The sequence below is a fragment of the Monodelphis domestica genome, chromosome 1 (assembly GCF_027887165.1).
Source record: "Monodelphis domestica isolate mMonDom1 chromosome 1, mMonDom1.pri, whole genome shotgun sequence".
In the NCBI taxonomy this organism is placed as follows: Eukaryota; Metazoa; Chordata; class Mammalia; order Didelphimorphia; family Didelphidae; genus Monodelphis; species Monodelphis domestica.
Window position 1 is genome coordinate 93,637,742 of NC_077227.1, and position 24,241 is coordinate 93,661,982.

A 24,241-nucleotide genomic window follows, 5' to 3' on the forward strand; every position below is an offset into this window, starting at 1 on the left:
GGTCATCCACTAGAAAGTGTTTGAGGGCAGATTTGAATCCACAAAGAAGAATTTTCCCAGCATTCTATTCTCTGAAAATCCGAGGTCCAATTTCTTCATAATCTTTTTTTGGTGTGGCATATTGGTAGAACTCAGGTGCCGAAGGCAGCATTTATCTCCCAAACTATCACTGCATATAGTGTGTAATGATTTGTACATCATTAGGCTTTGGCTTCTATTTGCTATCATATAATTCTTCACTTAGTTTCAGATTTTAATCACAGTTCTTTTCAAGCTTATTGTAATAGTCCTCCAAAATTCCCTAACATGGTTGAACACTCAGAGAAGACATCTGACATTGATAAGACAATTTTGAATTATCTCATCTACTATTTCTCAGATGAGTTTGTAAAATTTAAAAATGAATATTCAATACTCTATTATATTTAATAAGATTTATTAATATTTAATTTGAAGCAAAAGGAAAATAAAAGGCTAGAGAAACAGAGCTCATCAGTCTTTCACATGGAAAAAAGAACAAGGGAGGCATTACCCACTGCTTAAAAACCATACTGTAAAGGATACACATAAACAGAAAGGGAAAAAAGGTTTCTTGGGATGTGGGGAGAATTCTGGGAGATGAAGTCAAAAAAATACACATTTTCCATTTATATAGGTTATATGAAGTCTGAATTACCAAACTCAATGAAAGAATTTTGGCCCAGGAACTGTTTATAACCAACATCCATAGAAAATTGTTTCTGTGAAATCACATTGATTCTATTATATTGTTTGTTCTACTTTGATCATTCTGTATCATACTTGTGAAATTCTTTGATTCTTATAAAACTGGACAGACATAACCAATATTTCTTCTCTGCCTCCACTGTTTTCAGCAATTATTCAGAAGGAATTCTCACTATCTGAGTAATTGCTGAATGAAATATGTTTTATCTCTTCTAGAAATTGGAATAGGCTTGAATCAGCTGCCAATCCCATACCCTTCAGTCACAGAAATGACATGAATGACATCATTCCACTGTCTATAACTACCAGTGGGTGTCCACTCTCCTGCCATGATGTCGAAGATACAACTAAAGCAAGGACAGCCTGGACAGCTACATATGGGCCCAGAACATTAAAAGACTGAAACATAATTTCAGAAACATAATATAGTCCCTGTTTTCTGGTGTACTTAGTGGAAGTTAGGTTAAATGAAAATGATAATCTTTAGGCTCTCTGTTGGGTGACAAAAGAAATAAGCTAGAATTTCTCAACTAGATACTATAGGAATGTAAGGCATATAATTTGTGAATAATTATATTACCAGCCTCTTCTTCAAATAACTGACATAGTTCCAGATATCATATTATTTGGGAATAATATTTGAGCTATCTACCTCTCAAGATTGTTGTCAGGAAAGTTTATTCAATGTAGCAGAGGAACATTTAGATTAAGCATGAGTCAACAGAGTTTACATAGATTTCACACATTTAAAAAAAACACAGTGCTACAGATGCCTTCAATTTACACTTATTTTTACAAGCTAACAAGTGAGGGAACATATTCAATGAGAATTTTTTCTCACTGCTGAAAGTTGATGAATGAAATAAAACAAGCAGCAGACTTACTGAGATAATGAAAAATAATATATTACAGTTTGCCCCAGAAGTGAAATTGCTAATGGCATTGAAACAAAAATAACTGTCAAGTACCAAGGTGATGTGTTCAGGGAAAAGAACTAGATTTTCAAAACATGGAAACAAGGACTAGTTAACAGAGGATGAATACCAAAGAGTAGCATGTCCCTGGAAGAAAAATATCAAAGTGCTAAAGCTTAGAATAAGTTGAGGGCAGCAATAGATGCTAAGGGCAACAACAAAAATAGTTTTTCAAGCTATATTGTGGGAAGAAGATAGACCTGTTGCTCAGGCTAAATGGGATGATAATATCAGAAGGTTAAGAAGGCAGAACTTTAAAATTCTTAAAATATTTATATTTTCTCTGCCAAAGAGAATGATTTTCAAACTGGTAAAGACAAGCAAAAATATGTTGGGGAAAAAAAGCTGGAATCCAAATTAAGGGAGAACATGTTAAGAACACCATCAATGACTATGGAAAAATTGTTGAGAATAGGAGAGCTATGGAAGGATTAGAGTGTTTATAATTGTAATGGAAATATTCTGTTTTTTTGTTTCCTTTTATCATTTGTAACTCAGAGCCATTTCTCCAACAAATTTTGGTTAACTAAAAGTCTGTCTTTTGTTAATATTAACCTCACCTGGCCAATCAAATGATTCATATGATATTGAAATTTTTCTTAAAACCTTAAACATTCCTTAGCTAAGAAGCCAAAGGAAGAATATCAACAGTCCCCAACTCCTTGGTAACATTAGTAACCTTCCCTTAGCACTGCAGGAATGCAAGGAAAAATGAGTCTTTATGTACTATCTGACCTGCGACATAATCTGGGGTTTGGGGTGTGTAGGGGAAGCCTGTACTCCTAGATTTAGATGCAGAAGGGGAAATAGATGCACATTTTACATATAGGAAGATATTTGGCCTTTGATCAACTGTTCCAAATTCGGACAGGTGTCCCTAGGAGGTAGTAGATTTCCCACTGAAAGTCTTTAAGAAGAGGTGGTATGACCACTTGGAGATTTTGGAGAAAGGATCCCTGCTCCAGTTAGCATCAGCCTAGACTTCTGAGATCCTTATCAATGCTAAAATTTTGGAATTTGGTAAAATATATAATTTCAGCAAAAGAAAAATTATAAAATAACTAATAAATAATATAAAAAAGATAATGCTGTGAATGGCTTAACTATTTTCAATAAGGCAAGGACCCAGGACAACTCCAAGGGACTCATGATGAAAAAAGATATCTATCACTATGAAAGGAGCAGACAGGGTCTAAATACAGATTGAAACATGCCACTCTTCAATTTATTTCCTCCATGAATTTTTCTCTAGTGTAAGCAATATGTCTCTTGTTTCACAAGTTGATGAACAGGAAAATATGGATTATATAATAATATATGTACAACCAGAGCTAATGTAAAAATGTGTTTCTCTCATATGATCATATTTATTATAATTACATACTTATAACAAAAAATTCTATTTTCCCAAGGAACATATTAAGAGAGGAATGGAAGAAAGTTTCCAGAGTGTGTTTTCTACTGCAAAAGAATTATTTTATTTTATCTTTTTTCTTGGTAAAGCACAGATTCATATTATAGGTTCATTTTAAAGTTTATTATAACATGTTCAAATAGCTATGTAATATGGTTTTACCAATAGACAGACATGTTTAAAAAAGACCTTGCATTTCATAGAATAATTTCTATAGAATTAAAAACTACTTGAGAGTCTCATTTTGATTGTAATTCAATAAAATACAATTCCAGTAAAGTGATAGGGTCTCAACAAGGAACAGTTATGCACAGAACTGGTGTAGGCAAATAGTTGCCTGTAGATAGCAATTATACCCTAGATTATTCAAATTACTTTGATGCTTTTCCTTTACCTTTGAAACTGGCATTAGAGAAGGGATGGTAGAAACTGACTCCTACCTGTGATGAAGAGAGGAATATGTTCAATGATCTGGTGGCTACTTAAGTGATATGAATTGGCTCCTAGAGTAGGAGGAAAGGGGAAAGTGAATGGCCATTTGTTAAATGCCCACCATGTGCCAGATATTATGCTAAGCATTTCATGAATATCTCACTTGATCTTCACAACAACACAGAGAGGTAGGTGTGATTATTAACTCAATTTTATAGTTGAGGAAACCGAGACAGGTAGAGGTTAAGACACTTGTCTAGGCTCACACAGGTCTTCCTAATTCCAGACGGCTGCTAGTGACTAAGTAGGAGAACATTGATGAATATGTGTAGAATGGAATCAATCATTTAGGAAGAATAATTGCACTGGAAAGACTACTTGAGATTAAAATAGGACCTGAGCTTACATGTGTTGAAGAGAACTTGATTTGAGGAATTATGAAGGGGTTGAATTTAGGACAGGTATGATGCTGGGGTTCTCCACCTGTTCATTAGACACTGAGTGTTGGATTCCAAGCCTTAGTGGAGGTGCCATGAAGCACTGCATTAGGTAGCCATGATGAATGGCCAATAACCAGTTTTAGACTATTATCATTTATCTGAATCCGTATTTTCTTAGTTCCCTCTGTCTTCTGCATAGGAAAGGAAGGTACCCAAAAAGATAAAAGTAGACCTAGAGCTCAGGACATGAAGGTGATATGAATGATCCAGTGACATGAGATATATTTTTTTCTGTTTTAAACCATTACCTTCTGGTCTAAGAATAAATACTAAGTTTCAGTTCCAAGGCAGAACAGTAAGAGCTAGGCAATTGGTGTTAAGTGACTTACCCAGAATCACACATCTAGGAAGTATCAGAGTCCAGATTTGGACCCAGAATCTCCCATCTCTAAGCCTGGCTACCTGAGCCACCTAGCCATTCAAAGGAAAGGGCACTAAAATCTGTGTACACTCAGTCTTAGTTAACATCTTATTGGCTCTCTGTCCAGAGTAACCCTGGACATCCCACAAACTTCCTCAACCTCAATCTTCACTCTTCTCTCTGTCATTTCTAATTCAAAGTTCACCCTGGAGGCAAAATCCAAACCACTAGGAATTCACAATTGGACAGACCCACAAAATTATAGGATTCTATACCCAAACACACAAATCAGCAGCACTGACTCATTCTCTGCTTCCATATAATCATGTTACTCTTGAATCGCATATTCTTTTTTTTTTTTTAAGTTTTACCTTCTGTCTTAGAATCAATACTGTGTATTGGTTCCAAGGCAGAAGAATGGTAAGGACTAGGCAATGGGAGTTAAGTGACTTGCCCAGGATCACACAGCTAGGAAGTCATATTCTCTCATCACACATTCACACTACTATCCACTTTCTCTAAAGGATTTTGCTTTCATTCTCCTTATACGTTTCTCTAGACTCTAGGCTTCTAGAAGTCAATTTCCTCACTTAACTGATTATCAGCATCAGGAGAAGATCCTGATCACTTTCAGATATCAGGATATAATTTGGAACTTTAATCAATTATGAGTGCTCTTCAGTTCAGATACATAGTCATTTCCCCTTTGTACCTGATGAAACATATTTATTTACCTGAGAAGGAAAGGATAAAAATAATAGAGGGAGAAAAATAGCAATGCCATATGTTCCCTGTTTCATGGAGACCCAGATGAGGAGTTAAAGCCTCTTGACAGCCCCTACATCTACCAGGAGGCTTACAGCATTTCTTCCTTGCTCACCACCAGGGAAGAGAAACATGAGTTTTCCTATTGCAGTCTTTGGGATCCTTACTTAGTCCTGGATAAATGGAGAATTAAAAGGATTTTCATCACCCCAAAGTAAATTGACAGGAGGCAATTAACTGTACATGCTCTAAAACAGAAGGCAGTTCCTTTCACTAGATCCACTTGGAAGCAGGCCTTTGTGTAGGTTGGTAACAAACAGAGAACACTGTGCATGCTCAAAGGGAGAAACCTGTATGATCCAATCATCTATTATATATATTTTCCTGAATTATTTTTCATTAGCTCCTTTCTACTGTGCTTCACTTCTCTCCATTCTCTCAGTGGGTTCCTTTCTTTCTCCACATGCTTTCCCAGCTTTTCTCTACTAATTTGAGTTGTTATAATTCCTATAAAATCAAAGATTTTAGAACAAGAATAAACTTGGTAGTCACAGAACTCTAAAATCTTGCATATTTTAAAAGAGATTTAAATTTATTTATTTGTTACATTAAGATACCCAGTTAATTTCCTTTCTCCCTTTTTTTTGTTAGAGAAGGCATCATTTGACAAAACGGTATATTGTTATGGTATTTTGGCAGTCATCTTGTCTAATAAAAATATGTACAAATTTTATAATCTACACTCCTGATAAATAATGAGTCATTTTCCATGTAAAGGCCTCCAGCAATAAGGAACTCATTACCTCCTGAGGCAACACATTCAATTTTTTATTGCTATGAAGTATTTCCTTTTATTGAGTGAAAAATCAGCCTTCTTGCAACTTCCATCCACTGGGTAATTTTCCCTTTTGAGACCAAACAACTCGAGTGTAATCTTTCTTCCATGTAATCCAAATTCATTTTGTATATTAAGAAACTAAGGCTTAGAGGTGTTGAGTGATTAGGTCAAGATCATACATCTGGTCAATGATCAGGTCAAGAAAATAACCCAAATTTCTTCACTCTCAATTCCAATGCTCTTTCCCCATCATATCAATGTGGTGCTTACTGTAGAGAAATCATGGTACATGTAAATCAGTAACATCTTTGTGCCTCAAGAACTCTTGGGTTTATCCAGCTCATAGATGCTTTGAAATCTGCTTTGATAAAGGGAATTCTCATAATAGGAGATTTCTCATGGATATAAAATCTTCCATCTTTCATATGATGTCCATTAATAGATTCTCTTATAACAGAGTACAGTATTACTAAAGTACATGTATTGTGAGAGTAAATTATTAGTCTTTGACCCTTATAGCTATTGTTAAATATAGATTCAGAATACTAAAACTGTGATCCAGATGTCTGAATGGAATTTGCAAGAATAATTCCTTTAAAAAGGTGATATAAGCCATTTTAGAGGATTTGTGAAGTGTGAAATCTTATTAGCATAACTTTGTAACTTGGAAAAATACCAAAGCAAGGAAAAAAAAAGAGGAAATTCTGGTTTAGAGTTTCTAATACTGAAAGTACTAAATTAAGAAATAAAAGGGAAATAGAATTACTATCATTAAAATTCCTTTGAGACATTATTGGTTATTCTACCAGTATATTAATGTAAAGAAGGTAGATTAATCACTGAACAAGTCACAGAGTTTCCTAAATAATTAGACAACGGAGCATAAGGGAATTTTCCTAAATAACCAATAACAATGTATAGAAAAGCTCCTCAATTAATCTGATAGGACTATATTGTGTTGGTCTCTGGATAAAACAACCCATGAACAGAGCAGCTACGTGGTATAGTAAAAAGAGTGCTGAGCCTGGAGACAAGAAGACATCTTCTTGTGTTCAAATCTGGTCTCAGACATTTACTAGCTGCATGACCCTGGGTAAGTCACTTAATCCTATTTTCCTTAGTTTCATCATCTATAAAATAAGCTGGAGAAGGAAAGGGCAAACCACTCAAACATGAATAAAACAACTGGTGAATAAAAGGGAATTTCCAATGGTTGGCAGAGAGGATTGGCTATGTCCCTGGAAGCCTAGATAAAAAGCATGCTAGACCCAATTTGTCACTAATTTCTAAAGAAAGAATTCAGTTGTTGAAAGTGCTCTCCATCATTACTTTTACACCTCTTGGACAGAGCAGAACAAGTGGGGGAAAGGAAAGAATTCTTCTCTTTTCTCTGCCTCATTGACAATAGCATTCTATAGGAAAAGTTCATGGTAGCATCCAATTAAAGAGATTCTAGCTACAGAGCTGAGTGAAACTGGCAAGAGCTAGGATACTACTTGGGAAAAAAATCAACCTGAGTACATCCTATTGGTTCTAGGATATGGGCCTTCCTCTCCACCCACCCACCCCCAAAGTACACAGTAGTGCCCTAGATCAGGAGTTCAGTTGAGGTCAAGCATGGAGATGGTAGAGGCCCAAACCAAATCAGGTGGTCTTAGAGAATGTTTGTTTATTTGTTTTTAACTCAAGAGAAGACATTTACTAAAATAGCCTAGTTGAAAAAAGAGAGAGAAAAAAACAAAAATCTCTAATAAATCTAAGGCACATTCTTTCACAAAGTATATATCATCAAAGGGAAGTATAATCAAGTACAGAGATTGTATGAGGGACCCACTCAAAGAGGATGCAATGGATAAACAACTAACACCTCTGGTGCTATTTGGTATCCCATTTCTTCTCTAGAAGTCATATCTGCAGCTTCTTGTAGGGTGCAGCCCCTTTGGCTGGACAAACTTCCCTGCTAAAGCCTCTTGGGCCTACTACAGAATTGGGACATGGCATTCTATTGCATTTTACTGATTGTTTTGTTTAAGATTTAACTTTGTGATTTTAAGTTCATATATTACTGCATTCAATACTATTCTGTTACACTGAATCATTTTAATGTACTGGGTTTTAACTACTGTTATATTCTGTTGCTTTCCCCCTATAACCATACTGAACAAACATTATTGAGTAAGCTCATATAAAAATAGCTTTTCTATTTTGACTTTGTAAATTGTCACATAGAGGATAGATGGACTCCATCAGAAAATTGCTACAATTGTATAACAATCTTTGGAAAAGTTAATGAGCTAAATATCTCAAATTGATTTTAAGGGTCCTTTAGACATGTTTTTTAGAATTTTTCTTAACAATCTCTGGCCATTTTGCCTGCCCCTAACAGGAGGTAAGGCCCATTTTAGTAGCTGAAGTGAAATACAATTATAACTCCCACCTCCCACATTTAGAAAAATGTGAACAGAAGCTGGTAAGTTAATCCCAGGACATATAGTACCCCTGGATGGCTCCCCAAAAGAGGAGCATTTCTCATTTATAACTTTTCAGCTCATTTTACTTCCACGAGAATGATATCTAGATTTCTTGATGATGTTCTAAACCCCAAATGAGTTTAACTTTGTTTAAAAATATATTTACCAGGGGCAGCTCAGTGGATTGAAAGCCAGGCCTAGAGATGGGAGGTCCTAGGTTCAAATCTGGCCTCAGACACTTCCCAGCTGTGTGATCCTGGGCAAGTCACTTGACCCCCATTGCCTAGCCCTTACCACTCTTCTGCCTTGGAGCCAATACACAGTATTGACTCCAAGATGGAAGGTAAGGGTTTAAAAAAATATGTTTACCAAGTTTGAAAGATTTGCTATGTTTATAAAAATTATGACAAATATCCATCAGTTCATAGGCTTTTAAAAATGTCATACAGCAATTCATATAAAATATGATAGTGGGTTTGTTTGTTATTGTAATTAACTTGGCTATTGAGAATTTTGGGGATATTGATACCTACATATTTGTACTACTGTTCTTTATAAAAAAAATGTTATCTTGTGAAATTCATTTGCTTGTACTCACAGTGGATCATGGCCAGATATGAAGAGGAAAGGGATCTCATTTTGGTGAGAAAGCCTTGTATTCTATATTTTCTTAGCTGACACAGTGTGTCAATGATTATAAGGTATATTTTTGAATTTTAAAGTATTAAGATTTTCTTTAACTTTTTGATTTTCCAGTAATATAAGTTTAAAATACATTTGCTATAATATCAATGCATGCCCCCAAAACTTGAGACTATAAAAAAATGATGTCACTAATTGTTTAAAAAAAATTATGGGACTTTGCTTAATGAGTCTGTCTGATTCCAGGACAAGATATACAAAAGAGCCATTGCACAGGGTCAAAGAAACCAAACCAGGAAGGATTGATGTACTTCTAAGCCAATACAAAGGACTTGAACCTAGTGTGAAGACTCAAGGTTGCGATGCTTAATACACGTTAAGACATAGGCCTTCCTTGTATCCACACTCTTTGTGAAAATATTTACAGATGAGTATCCCAAACTTGGCTCCTATAATCTAGTCCCTTTTCTATCTTTAATGGTATGGCAAACTTTCTGTAGTCCCAGCTACTGACTGGGTAAATGCTTACTTGCTTATATCATTTTAATTGGGCCCTGATTCAAGGACCTGTTATAGACTGATTTTTCCTTTACTTAGAATCTTTACACATAAGACTTTGATAGTCTATATTTTCATCCAGAAATTATCTTTTTCATTTGGATTTTTCTGATGTCTTTTTAATTTTTCTTGTCAATTGATTCATATACCTCATAACTCAGTCATGCATCCCTAAATGATCCCTGTGTTATTCAATCACCCTCTTCAAGGGGGGAATGTAAAAATATTATTATTTTAAATTGCAAAGTTTAAATTCCTTTTGAGAAGAAATTTTAGGTTAAGAAACATGCTACCTCTCCGAATCCAGAAACTGAACTGTTTGGAGAAGACACCATGAAGATGCCTCCAGACCACAAGCTGTACGAGAAAATCAAGAATGAACTTTGGGTGTGGTTGATTGAACATTTATTTTTATGTATACTCTCATACCAAAGGGGACTGCCCCCTAACTGGATTTTTGTCAATGCATCTACCAATTATTGGTTTTGTTCTTTTTTCCTCTTATCCTCAAATTATTGTAGCCTTTAAGTTGATTATGTTTTCATGATCCTTTTTGGAGAAACCTTTCCCAATAAGGATCAAATAGGGGAATGTAAAAATGGAGATTTGAACCCCAAACTTCAATCCCCAGAAGTCCTTGGCAGTTCCCAGAATTCCCTACAATATCACCTGAATCCCCACCTGGGCCGAGAACAAAATTTGTATTTAAACTGACTATACTGCCTACTTGGGCTTGGCTTCTGCTTCTAAGCACATGCATCTCTCTACTGGGCAGGCAAGGTATAGTGAGTTGGTTGCACGTGCTTTTCTTATTTTGTATTTCTTTATTTCTTAATTCTAATAATCTTTAATAAACCTCTAAAAATATAATACTTTTAGTAGAGAACTAATTTAACTGTTACAGATAAAGTCTCATATCTCCAACATAGAGAATTTTGTTATATCTATAAGAATATGAGTCATTCCCTAATTGATAAATTGTCAAAGGATATGAATAGGCAGTTTGGGGAAGAAATCAAAACTATCTATAGTCATATGAAAAAATGTTCTAAATCATTGTTGATTAGAGAAATGCAAATCAAAACATGTTTAGGATATCATCTCACACCTTGGCTAAAATGATAGTAGGGGAAAATGATATCTTGGAAAAAAAATTTGGAAAGCAATATGGAACTATGGCCAGAGAGTTACAAAACTATTTATATTTTTTGACCTAATAGTTACCAATATTATGTCTCTTTTCCAAGGTGATCAGAGAAAAAGGAAAAGAACCTATATGTTCTAAAATATTTACAGCAGCTCTCTTTGTGGTGGCAAAGAACTAGAAATGGAAGGGATGCCCATTAGTTGGGGAATGACTAGACAAGTTTTGGCATATCATTGTGACAGAATATTACTGCCATGAAAGATATGATGGGCAGGTTAGCCTTCTCTGGAGTGGGGTTGAGAGGGGAAAAGCTTGGAACATTGATTAGAAGAAAAACGACCTACTTCCCCCTACTCATGAAGGGCAGGGGTGAATGATTCTTATGCAAATAACTACAGTGTAAAGTAAAATATGATGATACATGAGAGAGGAACAAATATAAAACTATGCAGGATTTAAGAAAGAAAAGTTCATTTCTGATGGAAGGAGGAAGGGAAAACTTCAGTGAGGAGATGGCTTTTGTAGAGTTTCAACAGATAGAGCTAAAATTAGATTCCAGGTATAGGGAATGTCCTCCATTAAGTGTTGACCCCTTTTGAGTTGTGACCTGAGGAATCTATTTGTTTATTACAAAGATGCTGCCAATATTAAAAATATTTTTAGACCATATCTTTGAGAATCAACTTTAGACTGAATTTATGAGTCACACGGGGACAGCTAGATGGTGAAGTAGAGAAAGAGTGAGGCCTGGAGCCAGGAAGAACTAAATTCAAATTTTGCCTTAAATATTTACTAGCTGTGGGAAATTCACTTAACCCTGTTTGCCTCAATTTTCTCACCTCTAAAATGAGCTGGAGAAAGAAATGGCAGACTATTCTGGTGTCTTTACCACAAAAACCACAAATGGCGTCACAAAGAATCAGACACAACTGAAACTATTGAACAACAAAATGGGTCATGCAAGCACATCAATCTTATTCATTTAGAGCAAAGTTTGGTGAACGATCTGTGGGCCAAATCCAGCCCACAACTTGTTTTTGCACAGCTCAGTGAGTTAAGAATGGTCTTTTCACAACATACACAAATCCCTGGAGGGCTAGATTTGGACCATTAGCTATAGTTTGCTGACCCCAGCTTTCAAGACAGACTTCAAGTTTGTTGTTATTGTTTTAAATTAAAAACCAGTATTCCCGGGGGCAGCTGGGTAGCTCAGTGGATTGAGAACCAGGCCTAGAGGCGGGAGGTCCTAGATTCAAATCTGGCCTCAGACACTTCCTAGCTGTGTGACCCTGGGCAAGTCACTTGACCCCCATTGCCTAGCCCTTACCACTCTTCTGCCTTGGAGTCAATACACAGTATTGACTCCAAGACGGAAGGTAAGGGTTTAAAAAAAAAACCCAGTATTCCCCAGCTCAAACATCTACCACATTTAAGAGATTTGGATCCCAATTATTTAGGACCCTTTACAGAAATCAAATAAACCTTGGAGAGAAGAGGACTTGTTACTGTGAGAAAATTCTAAAGAGTCTGCATTAGGTTTAAAATGCAATTCTAAAGAAAGATTTATTATGGAATCTTCAAACCAGAAGGACACAATATCATCTAGTACAGCCCTTACCTTTAACAGAAAAAAGTGAAACTCAGGGAGGGAACGTCAAAGGTTACACTGATAGATAATGATTAATCTGGGACAAGACCTAGATTCCTGAATCTGCAGTCCAAGTCAATCCCTTTTTTCCCATTTTATCATCCTCAAAGGGAAACACCAATGAGAATGCTCCTCCAGGGTTTGCCATCACCAGTGGTCCACACTCCATGCCAGAACTTCTTAATCTCTTTTGTGTCATGGGACACCTCTGTTTTAAAAAAAATTTTTTTAAAGGAATGTAATCTAGAGGAGAGGGAGGCTTGTACCCTGAGGTAGAGAGAGAGACAGACAGACAGACAGACAGACAGACAGACAGACAGAGAGTACTCCACAAAGTGGGGTACTGGGGAGACAGTAGATGTAAAGGGTTAGCTCAGAGAGAGGAGAGGCGGTTTGAAGATCTTCCCCCTTCTGCCTTCCCTCCTTAGCTAAAGCTGCTCTCCCCAATTCGCTCTTGTTCCTCTTGTCCCCCCTCCACTACTCGAAACCAAAAAAGGTCTTCCCTTGATCTGTTCACTCACACTCAGCCTGGGGAACAGATAACTTTTAATGTCAATTCAATCAGGTAATACAAAATAATAAATGGGCACAGAAGAATGGGAAAAGGAAAGTGGGAAAAGGAGGTCCCTGTCTATCTAAACCCTTTTCCCTCCCTCCTTGAGTTTGGGGGGAACTCAGGCCTTCGCAGCCTGAGCCCCCTGAGAGAAAGTCAGGTTGACTCACCCCTAGGCAACAGGAGCTGAGGCAGTCTGCTCAGGTTTCTCTTCAGAAAGTCCTTTCAATTGAGAAGTGTAGGGGGGAAAGATTTCCAGTCACCAGCAGGAAAAATGGGTAACCCTCAGGAGAAAGTCTTTTTCCACCTTCTCTCTTCGATGTCTCAAGACTGAGAGACCCTCACTGCTCTCCAGCCAGTCTTCTCTCCTCAGGAAATTCACTCCTGGGACCCCTCCCCCGTGGAGGTGATCAATTTCACATACTCTTCAGTTTGGCACTTTTTCTTTAGTGCCAGCCCCATCACACTTCTGATTGTTTGGTGGAGCCTATGGACATCTAAGAATATAATTTTTAAATACGCAAAATAGAATACATCAGATTATTATGGGTGAAAGAGAATTTAAACTCCTTTTGTTTATTTTAACTTGGAGTCAGGGCCTTTCACACTTAGGCATTAACACTTAGTAATAACCTTTTACTAGCAAAGGAAGTTCATACCCTAAAAGACCACAAGCCCTGCCCCAACCCCTTCCCCCAGGCAGTGCTAGGCAAATTGGGAGACTGTGATTGATTCCTGAGATGAGATGAGGAGAGCTGATGGGTAGAGAAAACTGCTTATAAATGGGAGTCTCTGGGACCCTGGGGTCAGTCTTGTGGTGTCTCAGCTTGATCAGGCATTCAATTCTGCCTTGGATTCCATGGTGGTGGCTTGAGTTCAGTTTCAGTGACTGGTTTGGGTTGAAGAGACTTTTGCAGCCTTCCCCCAGGAGGCCAATACTTTCCTGTTCATCTGGCCTGAGATTGGAATTTTGTTGGGGGAGCACGCTAGATTTCTTTGGAGCAAACAGAGTGGTAGACTAGAAAATTCCTTATCTCCTTCCTACATTTCCCTCTATTACTATCACTATTTTGCTGTAATAAAGCTATTAAAGGTACTAACATACTCATAGTTTAATTTTTATAAATGGTGACCACAAGTTTTAAAAATTCATATAGTTGTCAAACCCATTTTACCAATTACACTAAAATGTGATTTCATATATTTAAATCCTTACCTTCTATATTGGTTCCAAGGCAGAAGAGCAATAAGGGCCAGGCAATTGGGTTTAAATGACTTGCCCAGAATCACATAGCTAAGAAGTATCTGAAGCCAGACTTGAACCCAAGACTGCCTGTCTCTAGGCCTGACTCTCTATATACTGAACTACCTAGATGCCCCTTCAAAATAAATATATTTGTAAAATACACATTTAAAGACCCTAGGTTCAGAAACTTGGCTCTTTACAGATTTAAAGTCACATTTCCTCTCCTATAAGCAGAACCACAGGCTCTGTCATAAGAGCAAAGGATGACAGCACACACCTATAAGAACCTTTCCATTCATTTTGAGAGAGGAAACATATATACATTAAACAATATAAGTTCGTGTATAAAGCAAAAGTAGCAAATGAAAAACAGGCTGTTAGAGGTCTTGAGAGGAAACAGATGGAAAATTTATTTTGAAAAGAAACAAGCTCTTTTATAGATTTGATTTCTGATTTCAAATTATGTCATAATAAATTATATATATGTGTATATGTATATATATATATATATATATATATATATATATATATATATATATATATATCTACAGATCTGAACAGAGGCAAGGTTATAGCCTGGGGACACCTTGGAGAGGTTATATGCCAGAGTGATGGATGAGGTGCTGGATACAGGTTTTAAAGGCCAGAATGTAAGGGGTTAAAATTAAAGGGTTGGACTAAATTATTTGAGTATGGTTGCCAGGAATTAATTACTCAATTCCAAATGATTTTTTATGGTAATTTATTTGCAAAAGGAGAAAGAGTGAAAGTAAGAAAATCAGAGCTAGGATAGGGTAAGATATCTAACCTAACACACTAAGTATTTTGCTCTAGCCCCTGGCTCAACCCAGGCAGGGCTAATTAGTCCTCAGCTGGAGGAGCCTCAGCCTTGAGCTGAGGGCCTGGTGATGAATACATCAAGGGCTTCAGCCCTGAAGCCTCTCTCAAGAGGGGAGGCCTCTCCTGAAGTTAGTCTCTCCAGAAAATCCAGGAAAGTAGTCAGCCTTTCTCACTCACCCACATGGTAGTTCAAAGGGAGAGATTTAAGAACAGTATCACTAACTCCAGGGTCTCAGGTCCATGAAGTAGATTCTTCACCAGCCTCCAACTCAAAATTGGAACTCCAAAGAATGAAGAACCCCTCACAGGAAGTTGTAACTCCTTTTAAAGACTCTTCTTTGCATTACTTCCTGTGCTTTCCTCTACTTTTATGTGGACAAATTATAGTCTGTAATTTTCTTAGGACTGCCCAGGGAACAGTCAATTGCTTCTGATTTGTCACCCACTTTCATCACATGTGGGCTATATACCTCCTCCAATCAAGTGTAAGTGGGTTGTATATGCTTCTGATGATTAAATCTAAAAATGGGCAGGGGAGAGTTAATCACATCTTCATAAGATCCAGGAAGATTTGAGTCCAAAATCCTTGGTCACTTGCCAGCTGTCATCTATTGGTCACTTGCTAGACTTCTCTGAACCTGTGGTGATTCTCTAACATTCTAAGTTATACATGGATTGTACCACCTTCCTCCACCAATGAAATCCCAAGTCCAAGGCATGAAGCATTTATTTTTAAAAGCCTTACCTTCTGTCCTAGAATCAATACTGTGTATTGGTTCCAAGGCAGAAGAACAGTAAGAGCTAGTCAATGAGAATTAAGTGACTTGCCCAGGGTCATACAGTGTAAGGATAATTTAGGGTTGTGACCTAATCTAAATTTGATTTTTGGTCGCCAGGGGATATCCCATATAAAATACCCAAGTCAGTTTGGAAATATATGGTGGTTTAATCAATATTTAGGGAAGAAATCAAGGAGAAGAGAGAGGGAAAAGGTATAGGATTTCTCCCTCCTGGCCTGTGCCAGGCGAGCCACGAGGTCCTTGAAAATTAGAAGCTTTCTTTAAGAGGATAGTGTTTGGAAGGTAAAGAAGAGAAAAATCAGCCTAACTTTGAGAGATCTCAGAGAAGAACCTCACCAAACTAGGTTACTAGACTTCCTCCAGTATGTTATCAAGGAAAACTCACCACTAAAACCGGACAATAGCAGCCGCCATGCCAAGATGCTGCCATGCTCAGTCAGCTGCTGCCAGCCACCTCTCCGCCGTCAAAAAAGAGGCCTGAGAGAGGAAGTGACACAAAATATATAGACGGTTTTACATCACTTTCCTGCATCTCACCTGTACCAATGGTAGCTTAAGCTTGACTTAGGACAGCCCAGGAGTCTGCCAGCTAGCAGATTTGTCATTTGCTAGCACATATCTATCATAGGCCACCTTCCTAGATACTTAATCATTAAGTATGGGTATAGACATTCCTGATTTTGTTAGACTAAGTCGGGTGGAGTAATCTAAAATTCACAACAGCTAGGAAGTATCTAAAGTCAGATTTCAACCCATTATCTCCCATCTCTAGGTGTGGCTCTCAGTCCACTGAGCTACCTACCTGCCCCCTGGAAGTAGTTTTAAATAAGAATTTTCCATATTTATTTCTGTAACTGGGTGATGATGTTACTGATATTTAGCCTTGACACTGATCAACATTCATCTATTCACATTTCTCTTTCTCCTGCAGAATAATTTATTATTAACTTACTAGAAAGAGCTTTGTATTGAAGTATTACCTCCTCCCCCTGCCATTATCTTTTCTACCTTCACCCTCACAGCCTGCCAGTCGATATTTCTTACATTTATTTACTGTTAAATAACTGAGTCAAAGTATAAACTCATTCGTGGTGCTTTGAAGAGTCTCAGGAACAAGTGTTTTCAAAACAATTGAAAAGTATTGACTGTGTTCTTTGGGTCTATTCTCAACCACTTAAACAAGTTAACCTCAGCTAAAGGATGTCCAGGTATTATTCACTATAAATAGAAAGAGCTCAGTTGCAATTGCCGTGTGGTGGAAAGACTTGGTAATTGGAAGGTAGGGTTTCTAAGCTTTGCTAGGGGACCTGAGTGTTTGTGTCTTCATCCATAAAATTGCCCTCATGTCTGGTAGAGTTATTGCACATATCAAATGAGAGAATACCTAAGAGGCACTTTATAGTTTCAATGTGTTATATGACATGAACTCCAAGTACCATAATTCCATCTATAAGAAGAGAGATAGTAAGATTTAGTGGAAAGACTATTGCACTGGATTCAGAAGATCTAAGATCAAAGTTGGCCTGTCACTATTTACCTGGACAACATTAGGCAACTCATTTAACCTCTCTGAATTTCGGTTTCTTTACCTATAAAAAGAAAAGGTTGGAGAAGAAACCCTTCCATTTATAGATCTCTGATTAGTAATGCCAGCAAAGAGTAGGAGAATAATTTATTTGCTAGAAAGACTAAGGTACAAAATAATTTTTATGTAAATGTAATCAATTATAATATCTGAAAACTAGACATTTAGAATCTGTCCCTCAAGGAAGCCTCTTAGAATGAATGAGGAAATAAGAGTCAGAACCCTCTGTCCACATCTCATCCACTACTCCATATCCCTAGGAAATCATCTAATCCTTTCCCGTCTAGACTTATATTTCTATCACAACATTGGTTGCAAAATCCCCTCTACCTCCTTGGCCCCAGCAGGAATATCTTTGAACTTGAAATCATTCTCAGTTCCTTAAATAAAATTTCTACTTTTTCCAACCCCTATATAGTTCTCAGCCCCCATTTCCTCAGAAAGGACTCCTCAGAAATAGCCATTCACAACCTAGTTCTTTAATTAAGCTTCTCTTGAGCTGAACTATTGATTGGCACACTGAGACCTCTATATCTTTGGATTGGATCCCTTCCTCTGATATTTTTCCTTAGAAGAGTCCTCTTTCCTCCCACTGCCAGTCTAGATTCTAGAGAGATTGTCTATTGTGTCATAATAATTCTTGGCAGTATCTGCTAGCTGTAAACCTTAAAATTTCTTAGACTTATAAATGTTGGAAATTTCACCATTGGGAAATTTCATACTTGAAAAATTTCCTATTGATAGTGGGAACTCTATTGGAATGTGAACCCCATTGGCATGGGAGATTCCTCCTCCTCCCTTCTTAAGATTACTTTAGGACAGAAACCTTTTGCTGAACAATGGAAAGGGCTTTGACCTATGCTTAAGCATAGAACAGGAATTTCTTTGAGTCATGATTGATTTTAGAATTGATACAATAGAGATACTTGGAATGACAGAACCAGGTCTTGGAAATTACAATCTCCACCCTACTCAGTCCTAACAGGATTTAGGAAGGGCTGCAGCATAGATCAAAATTTAATTATTCCAATCTCTACCCTACTCAGGGTAACAGGATTTAGGAAGGGCTGTAGCAAAGGATCAAGATTTAATTATTTGAGAATATGACCTTCAACAGACATGTGCAAAGCCACAGACCTCTGGGCGGTCCTGGGTTAAGCTAGAGCCACCATTGGCACAGGGAAGACATGGACAGTGATTGGTAGATGTGAGAACTGAGGGGAGGGAACTTGGATGGTTTGCTTAAAGAGAGAGGGGTCTGAGGACTGGGTGTGGTTGGTTGGAGAGTTTTTTGGCTCTGAGAGGTTGTTCTTGCTCTGAAGGAAGCTGCTCTGAAGGAAGCTGGAGGTGGAGGCCCCTGAGACTGTTTCTCCATTTTGGTCACGTGAGTAATAGGGACTGATCTCCTTTCTTTGCCTCAGCTATCTAAGGGCTTGGGCCTTTTGGCCCAGCCTAAACAGAAGGGGTATTTAAGTCCTATTCCCTTCTCTCCCCTTTCTTTCTCCCTCTCTCTCTCTATTTCTAATTCCTTTCTTCCTCCTGTTTGTAATTAAACTCTATAAAAGGTTGACGGCTGACTTGAGTTTTCATTTAGGAATTACATAGCTGAATTCCTTGGCAACCTTAAATTAATATATATCAGTCTTTTAAAGTGATTTCCTTGTCACATAGCTTGAATTTTCTAAGTAAAATATATCTCAAGGAATGGCAAGGTTATATTTAAAGAACACCATAGCTTTATTATTCGGCTTTTCTTGTCCCCCCAGGGCCTAATGTAGTTCATATATGCAGTTGGTTGTATTTTTGCTACCTAGAATTGTATCTTTCCCCTCTTTTATATTCAGTGTGATAATAGGAAGACTAACTGGAAAAGAAATGGTCATCACCATCTTTTTAATCAAACAAAATTAAATCTCAAAAATATATTGCTAAAGAGATGACTTTATTTTGCCAAATATTTTTAAATAGAATGTTAGAGCTAGAATTTATCTCAGACTTCTGGCCCATCTTGCTTATCTTTCAGAGGGGAGAAAATGGGCCCTCAAAGAAATGAAGTAATTTAACTAAGGCCATAGAACCAATAATCTAAGATCTTTCTCCAGACCTTGAAAAAACATCCATTGTACCCTAGTGTCAATATCTATATTTGGCTGCACAGAAAATAGTCAGTGACAGAGAAAAGAAATTAGCATAAATCTGAAGATGGTGAAGTAGAGGGGAATGAGGGTTGGCAGTGAAATCTTAGTATCTATGTGACCTTCGTGAAGTATTTTTCCTTTTAAGACCTCTATTTCTTCATTTGTGAAAAGGAATACATAGTATCTCTAAGATTCATGCTAACTCTTTTTTTTTTTCTAAATGTTTACCTTCTGTCTTAGAATTGTGTAACCACGAAAATGTGGGATTCAAGACTGTGAATTGCCAAAACTGTAAAGATAATTTTTAATGTCTTGATTTAAATAAAAAATAAGTGGTTGCCATGGGAAAATTCCCAAATATGAAAATACCCAAGTCAGCTGGGTTTTATGGAGATTTTAATTAATACAAATGAAGGAATTAAGGGAAGAGAGAGAGGGGGGGGGGAAGGGGCCAGATGATGAAGTATCTCCTGAGCCTTAAGAGAGACTAGTCAGTCGTTTATCACTCACCACAAGATTGTCCCAAGCAAAACTCCAGTCCTTCACTGAAATCCTCAACTCCTGAACTGAGTTCAGAGACCCAGCTCCTCCAACTAACTCCAAACTCCAACTAAGTTCAGAGAGCCAGCTCCTACAAACTAACTCCAAACTCCAACCTCCATGGCAAACTCCCTGAACTCAGTTCAGAGAGCTCCTTTTAAAGAGAAATTTCTCTTATGTCACCTCCCCTAAATTTTCACATCTACCAATCACAGTAGACGTTTTCCCCAGGACTGTCCATTCTTAGTTCACATCTCTCTTTAGTTCTCACCTTCTCTGGGTAGATTATATCTTCTGAGTATTTCACATCTCTTTTGCTAAGCTTGCCTTTTGTAAGTTGTTTGACCTTTTAGTGATTAATTTAACCTTTATAGGTACTTAGCACCCTTTTGTATTAGATCTAAAAATAGACCTTAAGTTTCTAGCTTCACTATAAGTGTGAGTTATGGACTTTTCATTGTTCCATCAGGAGTTTACAACTTTATCTTCCCCTAAGGCACTGTCTGAGCAGGGTGGAGTAATTTTAAAGTTCTCAATACATTCCTGACCAAGTACCTATGTTGTTACAATAGGGGAATAGCTTAACCAAATTTTCTAAGGTATAGTCTGAGCAATTTTAAGATTCACAATTGATACTAAGTATTGGTTTCAAATAAGGACAGTAAGGGCTAGGCAATGGGGGTTAAATGACTTGCCCAGGGTCACACAGCTAGGAAGTGTCTGAAATTAGACTTGAAACCAGGAACTTCTGTCTCTGGGCCTGGCTCTCTATCCACTGAGTCACCCAGCTGCCTTTCTGTTAGTTCCTCATCTTGTGTTTCTACTGACCAAATTAAGGTTGTTTGAAGTTTTCTAAAACATAAGAACTTTATGTAGCATAAAGGGATTTTTCAAAACCTTAAGAGAAGGGATGTGGTGTAATATGGGAAAGAGCATGAAAAAATGAGACAAAAGACTTGGGGTCTTCTATGTACCATAAATTATATCTGTCCCAGTTTTGTCACTTGTTAATAGATTTACGAATTCCTCAATTTTCTGAGCTTGACTTCTCACCTAAAATGAGGTTACTCTTTTCCCTCATCATAGACCAGGATTTAACTTTGCAGTCCCCAACTTTCTCTTCACTGCCTTCCTATCTGTTTTCTCATCTCTTTATTCTGTCATCCAATGTGCTCTCTGCTCAAGTGCTGCCCCTTTCATCCCTCCCCACCCCATCCCTCTAAAGATTCATGGTTTCATTGGGGTGGCTACTATTTCCACTGATGTGGGTTGCAATCCCTTCACACCTTAGCTTCACTGAGCTTCCTCTTGTTGCCAAAAATAATCATCTGGACTTCCGGGTAAACATGGCTGCAATCTAGATGCCACACGCTTCCTCTCCCCAGCACCGAACGAAATAGACTACATCAAAGGAGCATAAAAATCACCTTTGGAGGAACAGAAGGACTCCTCAGTACCCCACAGAGGCTAAGGAGATCATAAAAGAAAATTGCCCACGTGTTCTGGATCAAGGGGGCAAAATAGAAATAGAAAGGGTTCATAGAACACCCTCTATACTAAATCTCCAAAAGACAACCCCCAGGAATGTAATTGCCAAATTCAAGAGCTTCCAAGAAAAGGAGAAAATCCTACAAGAAGCCAAGAAGAGGAGCTTCAGATATAGCGGGGCTCCCATAAGGATCACACATGACTTAGCAGCTAACACACTAAGAGACCGCAAAGCATGGAACACGATATTTAGAAAGGCAAGAGAGCTGGGTCTCCAACCAAGAATCAACTACCCAGTAAAACTAACTATATACTTCCAGGGGAAAGTATGGGCATTCAACAAAATAGAAGATTTCCAAATATTTGCTAAGAAAAGACCAGAACTTAGTGGAAAATTTGATATTCAATCACAGAAAGCAAGAAAAACATGAAAAGGTAAATATGAAAGAAAGGGAAAAGGAGATAAATCTTATCTTTTTCTTTTATTCAAACTCTCTTCTATAAGAACTACATTTACATCAAATTATATATATTAATATGTGGGGAAAATGTTTTGTGTAACTCTCAAAAATTGTATGCATCATAAGAGTAGTTAGAAGAAACATGCATATGGAAAGATTGGGGCATTAAGAAGATTTGGTGAAAGTGGGGGAAAAGAAAGGAAAGGGGAGGGGGGAACCATTGATAATACTAAGATTTACTTCAAGAAATAGGGGGGTACTTAATAGAATAATCTTTCCCATATAAAGATACACATGGGAAGGGGAGGGGAAGAACTCTCATATGAGAAGGAGAGGAAGAGAGCGTGAAGTGGAATTACTTAAACCTTACTCTCAGTGAAATCAAATCTGAGAGGAAAGAACATCTAGATCCTGTGGGATCCTGAATTCTATCTTATCCAACAGGGCAAGAAAGAAAGGAAAATTCAGGAGGGGAAGAGGGGAGGGAGTATAAAAAGGGAGGGAAGGAGAGGGGGGAGGGGGAGGGAGCATAAAAAGGGAGGGGCTAGAAAGGGAAGCATATCAAGGGAGGGGACTAGGGGGACTGACCTAAAGTAAATCACTGGTTCAAAAGGATATAGCTAAAGAAGAAAGGTCAGAACTAGGGGAAGATATCAAAATGCCAGCGAATCCACAAGTGACAATCATAACTTTGAACGTGAATGGGATGAACTCACCCATAAAACGTAGACAAATAGCAGATTGGATTAGAACCCAAAACCCTACCATTTGTTGTCTTCAAGAAACACATATGAGGCGGGTCGATACTCACAAGTTAGGATTAAAGGATGGAGTAAGACCTTTTGGGCCTCAACTGATAGAAAGAAGGCAGGAGTTGCAATCATGATATCTGACAAAGCCAAAGCAAAAATAGACCTGATCAAAAGGGATAGGGAAGGTAAATATATTCTGTTAAAAGGGAGTATAGACAATGAGGAAATATCACTAATCAACATGTATGCAACAAATGGTATAGCATCCAAATTTTTAATGGAGAAACTAGGAGAATTGAAGGAGGAAATAGATAGTAAAACCATATTAGTGGGAGACTTGAACCAACCACTATCAAATGTAGATAAATCAAACCAAAAAATAAACAAGAAAGAGGTAAAAGAGGTGAATGAAATCTTAGAAAAATTAGAGTTAATAGACATATGGAAAAAAATAAATAGGGACAAAAAGAAATACACCTTCTTTTCAGTACGACATGGCACATTCACAAAAATAGATCATACACTAGGTCACAGAAACATGGCACTCAAATACAGAAAAGCAGAAATAATAAATGCAGCCTTTTCAGATCACAAGGCAATAAAAATATTGATGGGTAAGGGTACATGGAGAGCCAAATCAAAAATTAATTAGAAATTAAATAATATGATACTCCAAAATTGGTTAGTTAGAGAAGAAATCATAGAAACAATTAATAATTTCGTCAAGGAAAATGACAACGGGGAGACATCCTTTCAAACCTTATGGGATGCAGCCAAGGCAGTACTTAGAGGAAAATTCATATCCCTGAGTGCATATGTTAACAAATTAGGGAGGACAGAGATCAAGGAATTGGAAATGCAAATCAAAAAACTTGAGAACAAACAAATTAAAACCCCCCAGAAGAAAACCAAACTAGAGATCCTAAAAATTAAGGGAGAAATTAATAAAATCGAAAGTGATAGAACTATTGACCTAATAAACAAGACTAGAAGCTGGTACTTTGAAAAAACAGACAAAATAGACAAAGTACTGGTCAATCTAATTTAAAAAAGGAAAGAAGAAAGGCAAATTAACAGCATCAAGGATGAAAAGGGGGATCTCACTTCCAATAAAGGGGAAATTAATGCAATCATTAAAAACTACTTTGCCCAACTATATGGCAATAAATATACCAACCTAGGTGATATGGATGCATATTTACAAAAATATAAATTGCCTAGACTAACAGAAGAAGAAATAGATTTCTTAAACAATCCCATGTCAGAAAAAGAAATCCAACAGGCCATCAAAGAACTTCCTAAGAAAAAATCCCCAGGGCCTGATGGATTCACCAGTGAATTCTATCAAACATTCAAAGAACA

At 37.3% G+C, this 24,241-nt stretch overlaps 1 pseudogene; it reads right to left on the reverse strand.

Annotated features, from left to right (window-relative positions):
- Positions 1–531: 531 nt before the first annotated feature.
- Positions 532–24,241, reverse strand: part of LOC130457093 (actin-related protein 3C-like) — a 63,978-nt pseudogene continuing 40,268 nt past the window's right edge.